At 48.3% G+C, this 16,855-nt stretch overlaps 1 protein-coding gene and 1 long non-coding RNA gene across 2 annotated transcripts in view; both read right to left on the reverse strand.

Moving 5' to 3' along the window:
• TCF4 (transcription factor 4) overlaps positions 1-16,855 on the reverse strand; it is a gene marked incomplete in the record, with an annotated part of 169,706 nt that overhangs the window by 132,755 nt on the left and 20,096 nt on the right.
• Positions 287-13,124, reverse strand: LOC110390386. Its single transcript, XR_002433737.1, has 2 exons — positions 1,529-13,124; positions 287-1,359 (listed from the first exon to the last, which is right to left on the reverse strand). It is a non-coding gene; the product is annotated as an uncharacterized LOC110390386 (long non-coding RNA).

Genomic DNA, 16,855 nt, shown 5'->3' on the forward strand with positions numbered 1-16,855 from the left:
AAGCCGCCGTCGTGGAAGCCCACCCTTCGCACCACTCTGCAGCTCAGGAAAGGACGCTAATTTTTTCCTCTCCCATTTCTGCCCTTCCCAATCCTTTCCTACTCTTCTAATTTGAACAGTATTTCATAGTTTTTTAACCTCTTCCTCGTTATTTCTCAGTCCTGCCTCCACAAAAATAAGCCTCAACCAACACGCTGTTCCTTTTCTTATTTCACTTTTGCTCTTCTCTCCATTTCCACACTCTCTTTTGGGGACCAAGAGACGCTTTCTTGTTTTGGTTGTTTGGTTTTTTTTCCCCTCCTCCTCATCAATCCATGAAGCCAGACCATGGCCTTGTCTCCATTTGACAATGCAATAACTATCCACTTCTGGGCACGTCGTTCACCTGACCTTCATCCATGTCCCCAGTCAGTCCCTTCCCCACCCAAAGCCACAGTTCATCATTCCTTACTCCCCAAACCCACCCACCCACAGCTTCAGGCCAGGCACACTGCTCCTCCCACCTCCCTGCCCATCCTCTGCTTCCCCTCCATGCACTTCCATGATATCCAGGCCACTCAAGCCATTTTAGGATTCCACTGTCTTTTTCCCCAGTTTGCACCACTCCTCACCGCCCAACACCAGCCCCTACGCTGACCCCAAACACTCTTTCTCCCCTCCCACAACCCCAAATCCCCCCCAAGCACTGCTAAGCTCCTGCACCCTCGCAGCCCCCTGTCCTCCTTCCCCCCACCGACTCATTGCTGTGCTGAGCAACTCTGGCCCTCTGCTCTTCCGAGCGTCCCGATCTGCCCACCCATCTGCTCCCCATGGTTCTGCACCGCACTCTGCAGCTCCTGGGGAGGGCTCCTTCTCTTCCTTCCGGGCTCGCTCAGTCGCTGTGGGGTTGCAGCTCAGGATTAGACCACGTTACCATTAGGATTTTTCAAATAAATAAAGTCTAGATTTCACTTGCATCCAACTCGTCAACACTTTTATTTTGCATTTTAACAACAATAAATCTCTTCAATCAAAGCAGCAAATCTCAGGAATATTTTTCTCGGTCTACTCTAAAAACAACCCAACTTTGATTCCTGGGAAATTCTGTCCAGAATGGGGCTGGAGGGAAGCAAACAATGACAAAACATAGCAAACAAGACTCTTCTCAGACAAAGACAGAAAAACAACAGTATTCTTGCTTCCTGGTTACTTTTGTCCGAACGTTTTGAAGAAAAAAAAACAAAGATAACAGCAACGCTGACAAACTTCACGCGAAGGAAGAAGAGGATTTCCTTCGCACTCCTTGTCCTGCTCCAGGTCTCTGCCCCTCCAGATGAGCAGAGCTGGCCAGGGGCACGCACACGTGTCCAGCTACTCACACTGCAGGGGAAATGTCCCCATGTCAATGCACGTTATCTGCTGCAAGGCCCAGGAACAGGTCGGAGCAGCAGCGCTGCTGGCACAGGGACAAGCGGACCCACATGGAAAAAGGATTTGAACTATTTTGGTTTCCGCTCGGGACAACTGCTCGGAAAAAAAAAAAAATTACCTGCTCTGAAAAGGACCTTGGACGTTCAGTAGTGATGAGAAACGCCATGCAGCAGAGGAGCAGTAACTTGTTCTAAGGGATGCTCACAGCCTAGCCTGGATGGAGAACGGCACAATAGCATCAAAGAGCTACGTTGACAAAGAGTGAGAGCTCTGCACTGAAAAAAAACAAATCAACCTAATGTTCTCTCTACAGAAATGTAACCTCCTTACAATTGCTCTTGCCCGCTGTTGTTTGCTTCACGCCCTGCAGACAGGACAGTTAATTTCCTTCCACTCACAGTCAGGTTGATTTTAAGTAACAGAAGTAACATTCCCTGAGCATTCCAAAACCTGTCAAATGCTGCAAGAACTGACGTACGGGGCAGAACTAACCACACAGAGTTCATTTTCAAAATGCATTTCAAGCATTCCTCCATTCCAGCTAATGAGTTTTACGTCGTGCATCCTTCCTGGGAGCACCCTCGCCTCACTGCTTTGCTGAAGCAGAAGGAAGAACGCAGCCCACGCAGGGCATCACCTCGCCATACCTTGGCCTCTTACAAAACACGCCATTTCCCAAAAACTCCTCCCTCCTACAAAAAAGAGTGCCCTAAACCAGTGTAGTTTGAAGGAACTGCCAGCTGCATTAGGACAGTTTGTTTCAGTGTTTAATTTGTAAGAAACGCAAACTATTTGCTCGCATGCGCCACAGCACAAGAGACAGCCAACGGTACTTCACAGCAGCTCAAACCCATGATTTAAATCACAGAGCAAAAGACTCAATTAAGCTTTTCAGCATTTTTAGGCAAGTATTATAGGTAAACCCTTAGCCCGCTAGCGGGGTCCCTTCTGTCCACAGTGTCACCGTGTCCCTACTGCCACGCTGAGCCAAAGGGGAAGGGTCAAGCATTGTCCCCACGGCTGCACACAGCACCGTGACTTCGGAAAGAAGCCTGTTAAAAATAAAACCTCTCTTCCTCAGTACCACCCTCTCGTGATTTGTAATTAATTCAGACCTCTCACAGTTTTTCACTGTGAATCATTCTATGGTAATTTTTAATTTTTTTTTTTTTTTAACCTCCTGAAATTCAGAACAGGAAAAAAAATCTAAAAAATACCTGATTCACTCTCTACATTGCATGAACTGCATGGAAAAAAAGCAAAAAATAACCAGTACAACGTTCTCGAGACTTTCTCTTTTACTTCCACTATAATCCTGAACGTCATTTTCCTTCACTTTAAGCAAGTCTTCCACCTGATATTATCTCATTAAGCATCGCTGGAGAAGAAAAACAACCCATTTGCAGGATAACATCCACTTAGGACTAAGTCCCTCCCAGGCTTGAAACAAAAGTCACCATCCAAGAAAACACAGACATTTATCTTGCTCTTCCTGACACAGAAGAAAGTCCTGCAAGACCTGAGCTCCAAGTCCACAGCCACGGACTGCCACAACGCTACGAATTAATCCAGGAATTACCACCTCCGTGCTGCGTGTGACAGCCCCTGCGCTGCAGACGAGCGCCGCTTTGAAGGAAAGAGAAAAAATTACAGATGGTGCAAGGAGAGCCGCCACGGCAATTTGTCCATTAATAAAACAAAGGCAGAAGGCCCCAGCCCAGAGCTGAGCCCCCCGGCACAACTCACCCAGGCGCACTTGCAGCCCCACAGCACCTTGGGACCCACAGCCCCCACGGGGACATCCCTCCAGGAGCCCCACGGCCGTGGGGCCGTGGCTGACCTGCGGGAGGACCCGGCCTCCATGAACCCCCACAGAGCTCCCATCAGGCGCGGCCCGCAGCGAGCACCCACCGTGGCTGGGAGAGCTCAGAGGGCCCGGTCTGTTTGGGAAGTGATAGGAACCTCTGTCTGCAGATAAATATTATGAAAGTTTAAAAATATTTTTCTTTCAACCAAAATAAAGACTTGGTGGCCTCAGCGCACCTGTAACCCAGGCCTGGCTCCCTGCACCTGGCTGCAGCTGGAGACGGAGCAGCTCCAGGAGCCCCCAGCAGCCAGCACAGACCCAGCGGGATGCCGGGCCCACCGAGACCCCCAGGTGTGGGGCAGGAGGAGCCCCCACAGCCCCACACCGCTACGGAGGAGCGGGCACGGCTGCGCTGCGAGGCACAGCCCCACTCCCACTGAGCGCCGGGACCCTGCTGGGTCCCACAGCCTTAAATGAAAATGGGATTTAATCTTGGACATTTATATGAAAAAGGGCAAGCGAAAAAAAATCCTGGTGCTTTTAGTCCCTTTTCAATAAGTTATATCAAATAATGTCTTTTGCTAACTACATTAGAGAGCAATTATGACTTAATGGCTGTCTAAATCCATTATCAGTGTACATTTAACCTTTCAATATTTAAAGATAATATTTAATTTGAGCAAATTAATGGACTGCCTGTGAGGCCAAATATATCTATTTAGTCTTTCTGGTTTTCCATCAGTGATATTTCTCGCTAGATATCAACTTCTGCGACAGGCAAACTGCTGAAGTTGTTCCCTGTGTTCGTACTTAAATGAACGCTAATAACTCGGTGCTAAAATGGCTGGACTAGAAAGCAAAATCTTGAAAAAACAGCGGGTTTATCTGCTGTCGCTATTAACATTATTTCCACACCACACCACACCACTCCACTTGCTTTTGATCCCCTAGAGAAAATACATTTCCACAATTTTCTATGTTCTTAATTACTGTTACCTTATTTTTATTATTTTTTTTTTTATCATTCCCATCTTTTAATCTCTGGCTTACAAAACCATCTCTGTACAAAGTTCCTGTTTCCACGAAAATGAACGCCATGGTGTTTATGAACTTAAGACTCTCTCAGCACAGAATTCCTATTTCCATTTAACTTACACACGTCGGAAAACAAACAAGCAAACGAAGCCTGATTACCCAAAGACCAAAGGATTCATGAAAGACCCTGCTCCTTTCATATCACAGTTGCCATGGAGTCTTCCTGAAATTTCAAATTAAAATGTACACTTCTCAGCACCAATTCCCCTGCTCGTTCCAGTGACCAAAAACCACTCATTATTTAAGATGGCAAATCAAAAGCGGTTTTAATCACCTTTATCCCACCTTTCTTTCAGCTGGCTAAATCAACAGCCAGGTTTTCAGCGATGAAATTCATCCTCTTCCAACTCACAGATAACATCGTGTGAAATTCAGATCGCTTACTCAGATGACTAATTATATAGCAAGGAAAGCTATAACCGTAAATATAAGACACGGATACGGAAATTTCAGTTTAAGGGGAAAAAAAAAACTGTATCTTCATTTCAGAGAGACTGCAATTCAATTTCGAAAAGGAGGGAAGAAGCAGGGAGCACCTTAAAATACATCCCTCCTCACCATGCAACCAGCCAGGCATGATGCTCTGGTGATGTCATCCTCAGAGTCTCTTTTCTCTTAAATAAAAAGGTGATAACATTCAAAGTTTGCACTATTTAAATAAACATAGGCAAATTATTGCACTTCACCAATGCAAGCCTGTAAGTGACTGCAAATGCATTATCATGTCAAAACCTGGTGGAGCTCCAGAACTAGGTTGACATCTTATTCACATATTGAAAGGTTAGAGGTGTTCCTCTGCGAATAAGGCACTTTAAATATAGTTTGACTTTGCACATTGTGCGCACTTTCGATTCCATGGTACTACTTATCGGGTTCTGTGACAAAATGCAAAAAAGTTTTTTAGTTGCATGAGTCTGGCATGGATCCACCGAATTTAGTAACGCTGCAGCCAACCCAAGCCATTGTGTACAAGCAGAACCCAGACTGACAACACGCAGCAAATGGGCGTGATCCCTTCTCCTCGCAAAGCCAACGGGACCTTTCCTTGAGTGGAAATCCTTCGGATTTGGACGAGAGTTTAAGAAAAATCCCGTATAGATTACATCTTGACCCTGAGCAATAAAGAAGGTTTAACAGCAGCAGAGCTGCTTATGCCACCATTCACACACCCTCAGACACACAGCGCGTGACTCCGTGTCCTCACTACCAAGCGCTGGGGCAGCGCGGCTGCATCCGGGGTCAGGATTTCAGCTCCAATCGGGAGACAGGATTTACCTGTTTTAGTCGTAATAATGAAATGGATTTTAATCTCCTGCATATACAGTCCTCTTAAAGCCCCACAAATCGACAGGTTAGGCAAGCAAGTTAACTTATTTTAGCAACAAGGTTTTGAAAACAAGCAGCAAAAACCTGCTACGCAGATGCACGTGTACGTATGTATGTATATGCATTAGGAATTTCCACAAAGGAGCCCCACCTCACTTCTACAACCTAAGGGAAAGCCGAAGTATTTCATCCACAAGCTGCAAAGGAGGATTTTCCCCCCCCACCCAAAAAAAAGTGCAGAACCCGGAGCTTCTACAGAATAAAAGCAGGAAGGGCACGGCACACCAGCCTCCAACCATCTCCTTTCAAAGCATGGAAACCTCCCCTTCACCCCTTCTTACCTGCAGAGACTGCAGCTGCCCCAATACCCAGACCCCCGGCACCCAACCCAGCCTGCACAGAGCCCACCCAAGAGGCACGTTCCTGCAGGGCTCCCTGGGAGGGGACAGATGGAGACGGAACATGCCATCAAAGCGCTGGAACAGGCACCAGCGAATGTAAACTGGCCACGTTGAGATTTTGTCAAAACATTACAATAAGACTTCTGGCCATCAGGACTGAGATGCTGGAATGCTATTCCAAGACAACTTTTGGATCAAAAATCCTACAAACTGTAAGACAAGAGTATGGCAATGTAAGCAGCACCAGGCACCTGGACCTGCTAATCCTAAACCTCCCTTCCAGGCCCGGCTTCCTTTTAAACACGCTAATAAATGGCACGGATGAACATCCCTGTGTTTGAAGCACTGAAGAAACACTCCGCAATGCAAGTCTCTCAAGAGGAAGACCAAAGACTGGCAACCAAAGACCACGGGATGATGAGCTGTGAGTGGCCAGCCAGCCACCTGAAGGGGAACAGCTCAAGAATGTGGGTCACTCGTTTCTAACAAAGCCATTATATAAGAGAGCGTACTTTAGTTGCGCTGTCACTTCTGAGACACAACAGGAATCCCAGCTGTTCGTGGATCTTATGCTACAATACCTCACAGCTCACATGGAAAATCCAGAACACAAGGGGATGGCGTGCAATGGCATGTGAAAGAGTACAATCCCCTTCCAGTCCTCCTGCCGGAGTTTGGTTTGAACCAAGCACCAACCAAACACCTTCAGTATGACCACTGCTAGCTCTTTGGAGATACACATACAAATAAATACGTATGTAACAGTTGGTTTTGTCCAGAAAGGACATTGTAAATCGTCTGCTGAAATGCTCCTGAGAGAAGAAAGGAAAAAACCTGCAGACAAAAACGGTTTCGAGTTCATTGAGAAGCGCTGTCTTTAAGCAAAGAAATCCTTCTGGTTTGGAACTGGCGTTTCTTCCAAGAAAATAAATGTTTTGCTCCTTCTCTGACACAGGCGGACAACCCGAGGGGCTGCAGGAGCATCTGCATGACCAGAGCCCCCGGCTGCCCTGCTCCTGCCTGGGTCCCTGCAGCTCCGCACAGCCCTGCCCATCCCACGGGACGCCCGGCCCCAACCCTGGGGAGCCCTGCTCGCTCTGAACCACGTCCTCAGGCTATCTCAGCCCAATGGGAATAGGTACTCCACTCAGTGGGGAAAGTAATTCTGCCTGCAACCTAGCATCTGCTGACGACTACAGAGCAGACACAGAGGCTCTGTTATAGAGAGAGCTACCTTCAAACCCTAGGGAGAAGCGCGAGACCTTGACCTGCACAGCAGACACGCCACCAGGTCCCTCCCCGCGGGAAGTTTGTCTCTAGCTCAGCTCTTTCCAGGGAAAAATACCACCGAGGCTCAGTCAAAAGGGAATTACTGGTAAGCTTCTTAGGTGCAAGCTCCGAGTCAAAATTAATCTTGAGACAATTAGATTCAGCTCTATTCAGCAGAAGACAGTTAAGCCCAAAGCTGTAGAACCCAACACCAGTGAAAATGAGCTTTGCTGAACGGTGCAGCTAGGGGAAGCGGATGAGCAGTGCTTCACGGAGCAGGAACCACGTAAGAACTGAATGTCTGGAGGACCAAGTCTACGTGGGAGCCCTCTGGCAACCACCAGGACCAGAGAAAAACAAACAAACATTGTTATGCCTTAGCAAACCTTATTAATTTCAGAAATTGCAACCTCCAAAACCAATGCCAACAATTAGGAATCAGAGATTGTCCTCTTGTTGTCATCTTAAAAGCTCAAAGAGGACTGCATCTACGGACCTAAAAGAAGATAATTGTTGGTTAGACTTCTGTTTGTGACCATCAGAAATGTTACCTTAATTTGGCCTTAATGACCCATAATCTCTTTTAGCATATGGCTTTTAGAATGGTTATTATTCAGCTTGATCTATGGCTATAATGGAGCAGAACAGAACTGTGGGTATAATTAAAATAAGTTCCTGTAAAAGTGGAATATGTAGTACATTGCTAATGTGTAAATGACTAAATAACTTAATTAGGTGAAATGAAGTGCACTTATAACCACAGATGCTTAAGCCAAATCATAATAATGTTGTGTATGTGAATATATTTTTTTAAATATGTTTGTAACCCAAACAGTAGGACAAGGAAATAGAAAGCACACATCAGCTATTAGAGTGGCAGTGTGTTTTTTTCTAAAGGGAAGTTTTCTTTGCAAATTGATGTGAAGCTGGTAGAGAAACAACGTTTCTACATCACTTTAAAACACTGGCAGGAAACAACTTGCGTACAGGTTGTTCCAGTCCCATCAAACAGCAACGTCTAAAGCAGAGTACGTGAGAAAATAATTCTTCTGGGCAAGCCCGAAAGAGCAAATAAACAAACTGAGCTCTCCTTCTCCAGGCCCGCCAATTTGGATCTCGCTTTTCCACTCCTGCACCTATTTCCTTCATTATCAGGAGTAGGTAGGGCAATGGAATGTACAAATCTGCAGAACACAGGCAGACAAAGAGCCCAGTGCTTCTCACAGGGAAGTCAGCAGGAAAATTCCCATTGCTTTCAACATCCCAAAGTCTGGGTTCCAGCTCAGGGGGAGAAGCACGTAAAGTGCACTTGACGATTCAAAACATGGGCCTGATCTTGACAGTCTTCCATCTGAGACTGTCAAACTGAATACGAGCAGCTCTAAAAATCACTTACAGCACTTGTACTCATTGATTCATCCATATTCATTCTTCCTCTCTCACTGAATCCTTACTGTAGGTGAATGTAACATAACCATGAGCATGATGAGGAGATGAATAAGACAAATTATTGAATGTGCTCTTGAAGGAGGCTTCAGCCAAATAAGCAACCAGGAAATGTGTACTTTAATTTTACAATGAAAGATAAAAAGGATGAGTACAGGGCGGCATCGTCACAAGCAGAAGAGCTGGCACGTCCTCCTCCCAGAAAGCAACGACGCTCCCCACTGCCCCAACCAGAACGCAGACATGTCAGACTGCAGCCTAAGAGCTCCCCAGAAGAATGCTCGATCCTTGGGTAACACGGCAAAACTCTGGGGGTGCTGGCAGAATTACGCTGATTTATTCCAGTTGCGGAGCTGGCAGGTTATGTAAACCCCCCACCACTTCCTTCCGCGTGTTATCTGTTATCTTCCTCTTACTCAAAAGAGAGACAGGGTTACCAAGCCACAACGCCCAGAAAACGTTTCCCCATCAGTTGTTTAACTTCCTCACATTTATTAATTAGCTGCTTCTAATAAGCAGGAGCCAGACTCAAGAAGTGTGAACATTCCCTGGAAACGCGGTTTCAGCAGCGCTCAGGAATCCAGCACGAGGCAGCAATGGCCAGAATTTCTGATGATGGGCTACGAGGAACTTTCCCAGTTCCACCCATCACTACATGAGGTGCTCTTCCTTGAAGTCCTCTCAGGAAACCGATTAAATTCGAAAAAGATCAAAACCCTTTCCAGCCTGAAAATAATTTGCAGCTGCTACAATGAACGCAGGAGCGCAAAACAGCTCTTGTATGTAAGCAAACCCACCTTAAGGCAGAACTTAGACTGAATCTGAAGTCCTGGAACAACCATTTGGAAGCTGCTGCTATTAGTCACCGAGTTGGAATAAAATCAAAAGATGCTTCTAATGGAGGTGTGCACCCATGGCCTGCCATTGGGAACAGCCTCGCAGGGAGGCCATTGGTAGGACACACCGCTCGAACAGATAAAGCGGCAACGCAGGGACATCTCCCCTCCTGCACCTCAGCCCCATCCTTAGGGAGCTGCTGACACACATCCAGGGCAACTGCAGCCCACCAGCCCCCCAGCACACACAGCACCAAGCGCAGCGGCAGTCTTTAATAAACACAATAAATACGTAAACAATCCCGTCAAACACTGCAGCGAGAGGACAGCTTTCAAGTCTAAGCGATGCGAGCCCTTGATTCTTCGGACGTAAGAGTGAAGGATTTTGTGTTTAATAAAAAAAAAAGAAAAAAAAAAAAGGATTCTCACAGACGCAGGCGATCTTCAAGATCGGATGCATCTCATTTGAGCTCAGCCACCTACAAAGCAGGCGTCTGTCCACCGAGCCCTCGTTAGCCAGCATGAAAAGAGAGTGTCTGCAACAGCCACCCCAAGCCAGCGCCCTGAAGAGGCCACCCAAAGTCTATTCCTTCCAGCCGTGGGGATAGGACTGAGCTGAATAGGAAAAAACAACTTTATATTAAAGAGAATAAAGCTGCTTCTTTTATAATCCCACACTTTCTATTTAAGCTCTTTCCATTTTGGATTAAGAAAATAGTAATTCTCCATTACGCGTGGCATTAGACGCAGCCCTGTTTTCGAACACATCTCAATTTCGCCCAATGGCAAGGACGGAGAAGATTTTTTACATTTAAGAACACATTAAAACTCAGACACATCTTCCCCAAAGGTTAAGATGTCATATTTTCGGTATAACAAATGCTGTCTTCTCCTAGTGCTGAGATAATGTGAGTGTGATGGGCACTATAATGCACACACTAATCACAGAATCATAGAATGGCTTAGGTTGGAAGGGACCTTGACGATCACCCAGATCAAATCTCTCTGCCACAGACGGGGTTGTCACCTTGTTTTCTAGTCAAGGCTCAGATTACAGTGTTATCAGTTCCTTCCTCCACTCCTCTTGTCTTCACTTCCAAACTGGAAATAGATCATCTCTTCTGAGCCCCAAACAGGGAAACATGGAATAAAAGAGGAGGATGTGGGAACACAGGCTCCAGAGGCTGTACAGACCGACCCAGACAGCAATGTGGTCCAATGGCGTTCATTTTCTGGACTTTGGAGAGTCCTCATGTTCTGGAGAGCGTTCCCCCATGCCCCATTTCACACTCCAGAGTGCAGCGGAAAAGCTCTCTATCCTGGATTTGTGCTGCAAAAAGACTACATCTTGCCCTACAGTGCTCAGATAATGAAGGTTTAATGAACTGCAGTGTTTTTTCTGTCCTACAGAGCTTGCATTCACGAGTCTGACGAAAGATTAAAAGCAAGCCAGTAACAGGGAAGAAAGACAGACAGCGAACTGCCACACATCTGGGCACTGGGCTGCACAGGGAGGTAAGGAGTGACCGTGGTGCTGACCCAGTCCCGCTGCAGTAACCTGGGCTCGGCTCCGGGCTGGGTGCTCGCCGTCTGCTGATCCATCATTCTGCCCCGTTAACCTCCTAATTGGGTACCAACGTGTTTTCAGCATCACGTACGCTGCAGACACGGGCAGGCAGATGCCAAGGAGCATCAGCACTGCCCGAAGCACTGAACCAAACCTCACCACGAGCACGAATCCAAAGCACCCTCACCACGGCCCTGCCACCAGAGCCAATTAGCTGACTGGGTTTAAAGACAGAGAAGAAAAAAGGATGGACTATTAATGAGAGAATCAGGAGAGGGAAAAAAGACAATGTCCATTAGTTAATAAGCAAGTTCATACATTAAGTGCTCCCATTCCTGATGTTTACGAAATATCTCATTTCAGGAACGAGAATTTTCCTGTTTGTACAACAGGACACAGTATTTCCTAAGCAAGTAAATCTTACCAAAGAATATTAAGTCAACAAAGCGATTAGACACAGAAAACAAAAGTTAAGAAACGCATTTGCTAACGACTCTGATCCTGCAGAATAATGATCTTGTCTCTAATCAGGACTTAACTGGTAATCTTTCCTGAAGGACAGCATCAGGCAAGATACAATGCCACAAAGTTGGCTCAGGAGAGGCCAGACAAGTAAAAAGAGCAAAAGTGGTCCCAAAAAAATGAGAGCAGAGGCCTGAGCAGCAAACCCACACCCCTGCTCCGCATGCAGAATGACAAACAAACAGCACGCCGGACAGCAAGGGCACATCCGAAATCACGTGACCCAGAAAAGATCAGGAAAACCTATTTTCCAAATCCTCGCTTCCGCTTCCCCTTCACCCCTCCGCCACAAACAGGCAGCACAGAAAAAGCATCCCAGGCCTGAAAGGCGGAATCACGTTTTGAAGTCAGACCGAGTCACACACGGGGGTTTGGTGCAGCTCTGCACGGAGCGAGCGCTCACAGCCTCGGCTGCACAGTGCTGCAAAGGCTGCATCAGCACGCTCTGAGTTTCGGGCGGATGGGATCGATGCTGTCCTACGTGAAACGGGCTCTCATCGAGGTCCTGCAGCACGGGAGGTGATCCTGGAGAGGTGGGGAGGGCGAGGGACGGGCTGCGCTCACAGGTCCAGAAGCCGACCAGCAATGAACGCCACTTGCTTCCCATCCAAATCTGCCTCATTCCTGCCCTTCCCTCCAAATATCCACTGCATGAAATCAGGTTTGAGGCCAAACGGAGCTGAGGGCTCCGTTGAGATAAGGAGTGCTTATTCCCAACGCAGCATCAGGGCACCGAGCACTTGCTGTGACTTTCAGCGTCAACCACCACGTGCAGCCCCAGTAACCACAAACACAGACCCGGGAAAAGCCAGAAATAATGCAACACAGCGGCACGTCGGCCCCGCCAGACCTCGGGAGCTGCACCCCGGGAGCACACTGCATAGCAGGGAGAAGCGGCGCGGTTTTGTTGTGTTTGCTGCCAGCCTGGAGGCTCCCACGGCCGCATTCAGCCCAGCGCCGCGCCCGGAGCCAAGTCCCCAACTTATCAGAGAGGTTTGTAATGGAAATGCTGACAGCCCCTTCAGTCTAGTGGCACTGGCAGGTGCTCCCACAATGCAGGACATAATTCAATCAGGCTTTTGGCTGACGTCACGAAGCACAGAACAACTCAAATGCTTTATGAACAGCACCAGAACCCCCGAGATTCAATTACGGGGCTGATATTCGATCAGGAGTCGTATTTAGCTGTTTTTAATATAACAAAACCTTTGTACGGGTTATTTATCAAATAGGTTCATCATATTTAAATGTACAGTCAGAGAGAAAAGTGCACCGTGCCGTGTTAATCTGACGAGCCCAAATCCTTAGGAACAAGACAGGCTTTTATTCAGGAAAACCAGCACTGGGATTCACACTGGAGTCCAATTTTTATACGCTGCACGGCGAAAAGAACTCAATCCCTGTCTTCCTATGGATTACACACATGAATTAATTCAGTGATCTCCTTTTTTTTTTTTTCCCCCCCCCCCCAGATTTCTGGACCCTTAAAATTATCCCAGTGGACACGCAAGCTGCTTCACAATGAATGTAAACTGTAAAAGGTCTTTTTTTTTTTTTTTTTTTTTAAGTAAACTTTACTGGAAGCCTTAGAAACAGCCCACGGTCCTGAAAGGATCTGCAACAGCAGTGAGAGCCCGCGGGCAGAACCTCTCCGAGCAGCGAGGCAGAAGCACCCGGAGACATCACCCCTTCCACCAGGTGAAGAGAAAATCGTTGTATTGGACAAACCAGCTCGGAGGGGATTAGGCAAATTCCACCAGCGTGCTCCACAAATACAGCAGCGCCTGTGAAGTGCTGTTTCCAAAACAGATCAATACCCAGACAGACAACAACAATGGGTCGCAGCTAGGGACTGTCACCGCTCCCAACAGCCGTCCTGAAACACACCACGAACCGGCGGCTGTCACAACAGCGCGGCACCAACAACAGCCGTGCTGCACCTTGCACGAGGAGCTTCCTCGCCACCTCAAGACCCAGCCCATAACATCACCTCGACCCACACCTGGCTCAAAGAGCAGAATGCCAACACCAGCCAGCACCTCGGCTGCTTCTCCTCATGTGGGCATGGCTCTGGGTAGTGGACTCAGACCTAGCTACGGCCCCGGGCAGTGCCACCAACCCAAGTATGGACCCAGTACAACCACCAGAGCCAGGCTTGTCCCCAGGCAGGGCCACCAACCTAAGTATGGACCCAGTGCAACCATCAGAGCCAGGCTTGTCCCCAGGCAGGGCCACCAACCAAAGTATGGACCCAGTACAACCACCAGAGCCAGGTTTGTCCCTGGGTAGGGCCACCAACCCAAGTATGGGCACAGTACAACCACCAGAGCCAGGCTTGTCCCTGGGTAGGGCCACCAGACCCAAGTATGGACAAAGTACAACCACCAGAGCCAAGCTTGTCCCCAGGCAGGACCATCACGCCGGGGCTTGGCCATAGAGCTGCAAGTCTAGGAAGCTCTGGGCAGCACCAACAGGTCAGTCTGGGCATTGGGCTGGATCCCACTCAATGTTCCCCAGGGGACAACTGAACAGAGCCCCTCAGCCATACAGGCAGCACTGGCTGCAGGAGGGCAGATCAGCAAGCTTGGTGGTGACTTCTACTTGGCCAACAATAGCACAGGGTAAATGTCATCAAATTAAATGACTCAAGGGTCTTGTTGAAGCTGCCCTTATCCCTTCTGCCTTCCGAGGGACATGAGGAACTCAGTGGGCTGTCTACAGACAGCTTTACAGGCTTCAGAACAACAGACAGCCTCAGATCCACGGCACCAAAAATTATTTCCACGTCTGGAAATGCAATTTTTGTCCCTTTCCAGCCACACTGCGATTGCATCCACCTCTCCGGTATTGTCTACCTGGGAGAATTTCGGTGCGAGGTCTTCAAACCACGACAGACACCAGCCCTGCTCCATTCTGAATGATCACAGCTCTGACGTCCGGGCTCGTGGGAACCGACCTCCATGACAGCACGGCACCAAGCACTGCGACCACAGCCCGGGGCCGCCGGCTCTGCTCCCTTCTAGGCCCTCCTCACACAACTTTCCAGATAGAAAATGTAGTTTACCATTAGAAGTAAATGTTTGATCTGTAAAGCTTACAGAATGGCTTTGTTTATCATAGCAGATGAAAGAAAAAAAAAAAAAAAAGGGAATAATTTTAAACTCGAAACAAAATTGTTTATATGACAGCTTTTAGTGCTCCATGATTCTGTGCATTTAAGAGAGATTCAAGCAATCAGCAGCATAAACTTTCATTACATAGTTCTATTATATATGTTTATGTGACTTGGTTGTTCGTCTGTTATTTAAGTGACTTCCTCATTACAATAGTAGGGGAGAGGTATTTGCTGATCTTGTCAAAAAACATCAGGCTGTTCACCGGCAGCGCTCCGCCATCCCCACGCATGTGCGCTAAAAACCTTGCAGAGGTGGACCAAAAATCAAAGAGATTCTCAATTCAGCAACCGCAGAATTACGGGGGAAAAAAATAATAATAATTTCAAAAATCACACGTCCCTTCCTGCGGTAGCCAAAAAATAAGCGCGAGCGGCGAAAGGTGAAAATTTGTGACCTGATACTCACGAGACGCAGAGGCTGACAATTATTTATGCCTATTTCACGTTCCTTGGGAATTCAGTCAACAGAAGCTGCTTCTGCCTGCGACAAGACCCGGTGTGTTTCTGGGAGCGGTGAGAGCGCCGATCTAACGGGAAGAAGCCAACCTGCACCGCACGCCCCACGCTGCCCCTACTTTCTGCACCCTTCCCGAACACGTCACACCAGCTCCGCGCGCCTCGCCAGCCCCCGGGCAGACCCCAGCCCCCTGCCCACCACATACACCTCTTCCACGGGGAACCTCTACCCGCAGTGCCATCCCCAGCATCGTCCGTGACTGCAGACCTTGGCTGCGGCACGCACCAGCGTCTCCTCCAGGTGACATTTGGCTGGGTCTGGCCCCCGAGCCATCCAGCCTCTCCGACAGCTAACGCGCACGTTTCTGAATTATTAAAAGTATTCGGGAGCCCTGACAAGGTAGACGTACAGTGATTATGACAAAAAGCGTTTTCAAAAGAGCTACAGCAGCCGAGAGGCACGGCTGAGCCGCCCCTCGCCGATCGCACCCCACGCGGCCCTTTGGCAGACGTCAGCTCGGACCCTCTGCCACCGACCAGGGCTACTTCTCAGAAAGGAGAGGGAGTTATTTCTCCGTTTTTCAGCTGCCAAGGTGAGAGCTTAGCTTCCAGCTTCGGAACGAAGGCGGCTGCCTGCCGGGGGTGTGCCTTGGGATGCCCCCGCGGGATGCGCTCAGGGTGGGACACAAATGGAAGGAACCTCTCCCCTACAGCACTCAGCTCCTCCAAGCTGGCTCGGTAGCGCTGGCCAACCTCTCCTCTCTACAACCAAACATTCAGCTCCTGCATGCAGGCACAGCAGTGTGAGGCCAACCCTGCAGCGTGGTCCCATCCTGCCCGCTTGCAGGGAGCCTCCCGAGCACCCGGAGCTGGGAGGCAGAGAGCGTTCCTCTCCTTAATCACAATTAGAGGACACGGGGGTGGGAAGCATGGAAGCGGCTGTCTTTGTGTACCCCGGCTACACCCTGAGATGCACGAGCAGCGTCCACGGGGCCACAGTCGGGGTCCTGGCACAACACTACACACCACCCCATTCAGCCAGACACAGAACCACCACCGCCGCATCCCCGTGCTTCTTCTCCTTCCTCCTTATAAAGTACGGACCCGTAAGCTAAGAATCCCTTTCTCTTTGCTCGCTGTTAATGGCAATTCCAAAATGCCACCCACAAGATAAAAGCATTCTTCCAAAAATCCCAGCACGCTGCTCCTGCTGGCAGCGGGGACCTGTGCATGCACGCCAAGGTGTGCCCAGGCTGACCACGCGATATCCAAACCTTACGTTTCCAGACAGAGATTATATTCAATCAGCTCTGATAAGCAACTGATGGTGGCAAAATGATGCGTCCTGCCCTAAAGCCACGCTCCGAAAAAATGAGCTGTACTTAAATAACGCTGTTTCATTATAATATTTTGCTATCGTTTGCTCACGGGCACATGAAAAGTGGGGGGGAAAAAAAAAAAAAAAACCTACTTCAAAACCAAGCGGAATTTGCGATTCCCTCATTTAGGGTGTATTAATTTGTAATCGCTGTCATTCTAATGCAG

Source organism: Numida meleagris, chromosome Z, assembly GCF_002078875.1.
Source record: "Numida meleagris isolate 19003 breed g44 Domestic line chromosome Z, NumMel1.0, whole genome shotgun sequence".
Taxonomy (NCBI): Eukaryota; Metazoa; Chordata; class Aves; order Galliformes; family Numididae; genus Numida; species Numida meleagris.